Here is a 5543-nt window from a genome sequence, read left to right as displayed (position 1 = left end):
GCTTGATATATTTAAAATTATGTACATACATACATATTGATATATATATATATATCCAACTAATGTATTTTTTGTTCTATGGGTCTTACTCTAAGGAGTTATAGAGGAGCAGTAGCACAAAAGGCATCAGTCTGAGAGAAGCAGAAGAAGTGGACACAATAACGTGAACGCCAGTAATATTTTTCCAAAAGAATACAAATAAAAAATAAAACACATTCCAAACACATCGAGCTATGGTCTGCAGATGAATAACATCTCTCCAAGCCATTTGCAAAAATAATAATCGCCACGGTGATACTTTACTAGGGGTGATTGCAGTTGGTTGCATTATAATGTACAGGTGTTCCGGTTAATGTGCCTGCTCCTTGCTCCCCTTTTTTCATTTCTTTGTACTACAAAGCCCTGTACATCTCCATCTTAATGTATGCATTTGAGGATATAAAGAGAGCATCTGCTCCCAGAAGCTGTGGACTGTGCATTTGGTGTGTGTGCGTGTGTTTTCCAGGTCAGTACACAGTCTTCTGTGTTGTGAGAAAATACCAATTTCCACCTGATCCCATTTCTTTGATTTCATGCTGCCTTTATTTATCACTTCTATGGTTGGCACTCACCGTAAGTAAATTGTCCCTTTGTTTTGCCTCACTGTCAGTGCAGGAGCTGCTGCAGTGACTCTAAGCAGGACAGTAACACTGACGGATTTTACTCAATGATAGATAAGAACAGATGGACATACATAAACCTCCTCTGCCTCTGCATCTGAAAAATGTCCAAATCTGACAAGTATTTATGCTAGAACATGTCATCAAAGTAAGTCTGGTATGGTCCCAGTCACACAGGGCTAGCGACTGGTTTTCGACCCCTTGACAGCCTCCAGTTGCTAGGCAAATATGTGTATTGTTGTTGAGAGGTTGCTGGCTGTCACTTGGTGAAATCATTCACAGAGGGCATTACCACTAAACCCTCCTTGTGGTTGCTTTGGTTAATAGCACGTTGCTACAGTCGCCCATAGTTTTCATGGAAGATTCCGGACATGGATGCGAAAACTTGCTAAGTTTGACAGCACGTGGTGTCCATTTCTAGGTTGTGCCCTTTTTATAATTTCCCTACCACTTCGCAAGTAGTTGGCAACTGTTTGCAGACAAGTTGGTGTTTTGTATACAAATTCTTGTTGGCCACATCTGTAACCAAAATATTCTCAAGGAGGTTTTCAGTGCACTATCATACAACTTTTTGGGACCTTCAAAGTACAAGCTGTGCCTTTTGACCACTACTTTCACTTTCTAGCATCTAAGCAACAACAAGGTTCTCTATGGCGGTATATCATCTTTATGACAGATTTTTTCCCGGCAACACATGGCTGTAATGTATATAGATATTATATTTGTATTTCTGAGACAGCATTTATTTTAAAAAATAGCTGAAAAAAACCCAGAGTCTGAAAATGATATAGTAACGGTATATGAGATAAATTATGATAACAATGAAAAAAAATATTGAATGCATTGTGTAATACTATACCTGAAGTAACTGTAGAGAATAGATTTCATTACAGACAACCGAGTTATTCACTGTATAACATATCGCTTTACAAAAGTTGCCTTATGTCTTTATTATTTTAGTATTATTCCACAATATGGCAAGTGGATATTGACATATAATGCTACAAGTTATAATTGCATATAATTGCATCAGAAATGTTCCCATACTTCTCACAATTAAAACAGGCAGAGTAAATATTAATCTGATTTATTCTATGTCACAGTTTACTCAGAGCTGTGTGGCTATATGAAATCAACGCGAACCCCTAAGGCATTGTTTAGGAACTAATACTCTCTTATACCCCTGCTTAATATATAATTACCAAATGTTAATGCCTATTTAGTTACTTAATTGCTCAGAGCCACTTAACCCATTGTGCATAAAAGGTTGAAAAGTTTTATAAATTTCATGAGGCTTTTGCTTTCTTTCACAGGTCTATAAAAAGTCCTCATTAATGGGAAACTAAAAGCAGTTTTAAATGTAAGTGCTTGTAAGTATTTTTAATTAACTGCTAAGCCAGCATGACCTTGCATATACTGGTCACAGCAAAAGCCAGTTAGGTGATAATTTGCCTACCGTACTGTATATATTTAGAGTAAAGTACGAGAGTGTAAATGCATCGGATTTCTACTGTAAATCTCTCTTAAGACCCACCTTTCCTGCTAATTACTGTAAAACTAATTAAACTCTATACAACTGTGGCTCTACGGTGGAATTCATTTAGTGTTTTTCTAATCTTATTGGCCACTCAAAAATTTTTACAATGCAGCCTACACACAGAACTTTGTTCTTCATTCAACCAGTAATGGACAGTTTGACATGCGGGCCAGAGGAGCAGTGGACTGATCAGCGGAGGCCGCCACTCTGCCTCCTGAGTCAGCTGGCTCTACTGTATTCTCTCAAATGACCGAGTTCTTTCCAGGAAATCTTAAAGAAATGTAAAATTAAGGGGAAGTAAGGTATTCGTAAAATGCTTTGCCTTGCTATTATTGATTTATGAATTGGCACTGTTTTTCTTATTGGCTCACTGCGAGTGATATTTCTAGGTCATGATGTAGCATTAGTACCATCAAGAATATTAGGTGTTCCACCTGACTGTAAAAAGACTGAGGCATGTGGTTTCTGCGGATGCTGCTGAGCCAGTATTCCCACTCAACTCCCACTCAGAGATGTCCTTTCAACAAGGCCTGTCCCTGCTGCTTCCTTCCACTTTCCTTGTATGTCTTGCTGTCTCAGGGTTTTGGATGTGGGCTTCTGTCGGGATCAACAAATGTGGTATTTTTCCTCCATTCCATCTACATTACAGCACAGTATTTCACTGGATATCAGAAAACCTTTACTACACCAGACAGTGAGCTGTCAGGAAGCTACTGTGACAGAATAAAAACTCTTTGTAATGTGGATTCTATCATATATTGATGTTATAAAAATATGACTTTTACATAATCTTTATGATTATCTAGCATTTGTTAAAGGGAAAAATTGAGTGTGATAAAGGTTTGAAGAAAATCTGATGTCACTTATTATAACGGGTGGGCCATTTATATGGATACACCGTAATAACATGGGAATGGTTGGTGATATTAAAGTCCTGTTTGTGGCACATTAGTATATGTGAGGGGGCAAACTCCTCATCCTGGGTGGTGACCATGGTGGCCATTCATGGTGGCCACACTGAAACCAAGCACACCATTGTTTTTCTTGTGACATTACCACTAAGTTTGATGTGTCACATGGCCCTCTTCCTATTGAAAAAACAAAAGATGTATCCAAGATGGCCGACTTCTAAATGGCCACCATGGTCACCACCCATCTTGAGGAGTTTGCCCCCTCACATATACTAATGTGCCACAAACAGGACTTTAATATCACCAGCCATTGCCATGTTATTACGGTGTATCCATATAAATGGCCCACCCTGTACATTTGTTAAAATGTGTAGTTGCAGATATGAACTTCATAGACGATCACTTCTCAACGCAGATTACCGCCATAAAATCTGATTACATTTCTCAATCAGCTCTGGGAATTGCCCTGTAATTGACACATAAAAAAAGTGATGCTATGTATTGTAGCTACAGCCGAATAACCATGCAGTAAATGTTTGACCATCATGGAATAACACTAGAGTGGGATCAGTGGAGGGGCGAAACTCGTCATGCTATGCTTGCATGAGAGCATTTTTTTCCCTCAGATATATCGTAGCTCGAGTGTTATCAAGTGCCTTTAGCTTGTGTCTATGTGAATCCCAGCTAGCAGCAACCACCATGTAACACAATAACACCTGACACTTGATCTTACTGGCTGTTTTTGTGCTTTTAAAAAAGCAATTGTGTCAGCACTTGTGGGATATCTTTTTTCCTCTTGAATAAAACCATCAGGGCCAGCACAAGGGATAAGTGCTCCAGCACTGCGGGCCTTCATCGCTGTATTTCAGTTTTGCTGCTGAGTCTTCCCTATCCAGAATGGATCCCTGGCCGAGCCTAATGAGACACAAACACACCCTCGAGGCTCAGACTGTCTTGCTAAACACAGCATTGTTGAACGGCGCCGCAGTGTAGCGAATTAGCATTTATGCCCACATAAAAATCCATTTACTGATCCATTAGCTTAGCATAGTGCTAATGAGTTGCTAGTGATGATTCGCAAGGGACTTTGGTAGCAGAGCGTCATTAAAGGTTGACTCTTACAAAATAACAGCTTTGCATGTTGAGAGAGGGCTGTAGAATAACACAACTTCCTGTACTAACAATGTTGCTTTTATTTTATATAATCAACTTCTTATATTAAGGGCCAATTTTTCTCCTCCATCCCCACTCAAATGGTGCTCAGGAACCTGCATGTTTTGCTTGTGGGAAATTGGCATGCCACTGTCACAGGAAATCTATTTAGCCATCGCTCAAACTAATGATGAGGAGGTGGCTGTACTCAGCAGCTTGTGCCAGGTAAGCAGAGCAGAACAGGCTGCAGAAAGCCCCTTCTCAATGGTAAGTTAAAGGTAGAACACAATCAAAGGTATGAGTGAAATAAGCCCTAAGCAGATCATATCAACCCAAAGATTTCTCGAGACATTTTATTGCTTGACTCTTGCTTTCTATTACACCACTAGACACTTTAGTTTTTAATTCAGAATTGAGAAGAAATGTGTGGCTCCACGCTTTGCTCACTTCCAGCAGCACAATGAATGTGAGAAGCAGATCTATAACTGAATGAAATGTCATTTGATTTCCGTTCACAAGAGAAACCAGCAGAATGATATTAGCATCATCGGAGAAAAACCTCATTGCCAAAGCCTCCCGGTCCAGGGCCCATTGCAGTGCTGCCACACTGAAGGGGAAGCAGCTCCGGGGGGGAGATGAAGGTATAAAATGGTCGTTTTACTAGAGCAACACAAGCTAATTTATCATTCTCCAGGGGTCAGGCGACGCTTTCTTGGTTGTGAATTTTAATGTTGTTTTTTATGGGTCTTAATAAACTCTATTTTGCTGCGAGCGTTTATGCAGAAGAGCACAACATCCTTCACTCGGCTCATTTAGTGAGTCAAGGAGAGAAGGGCCGCAGCCAAATTTATCCAATGGAGTCATCAGTTTCTTGCACTAATATGACTCAGGAAGGTGAAATATTGACACTATTGGGAAAGTCATTCATGCTCTCTGCCGCATGCTCAGATTGTGCATGTTACCTTAGATTATTTCACTAATATTATGCTAACATGTAAGAATTTCATGCATAATCACTTTGGCTGTATAATTCAGGATTTCCGCTAAATGGTCAGTGATCTTGATGTGCCTCGTTTGGCTATACTAGCTGTGTGGCTCTACTGATGGCAATATTGGTCCGTTAGTCTGCGCCTTTAGTGCAAACAAAATGTCCCAAAAGATGTTTGGACTGTGTTGAAATGCTGGCCTGAGCCTTTATAGTTCTCGGAAGACTCTTAGTGACGTTGGTACTCATCTAATTACAGCTCCTCCAGGAGGATGATGTTTTGGCTTTTTCGCCAATGT

Source organism: Aulonocara sp. 'chitande type north' Nkhata Bay, unplaced genomic scaffold, assembly GCF_057382095.1.
Source record: "Aulonocara sp. 'chitande type north' Nkhata Bay isolate Kocher_YH1m ecotype deep benthic unplaced genomic scaffold, A_spYH_male_GT1.1 unmapped_scaffold_23, whole genome shotgun sequence".
NCBI classification, from domain to species: Eukaryota; Metazoa; Chordata; class Actinopteri; order Cichliformes; family Cichlidae; genus Aulonocara; species Aulonocara sp. 'chitande type north' Nkhata Bay.
This window is presented reverse-complemented; position numbering follows the sequence as displayed.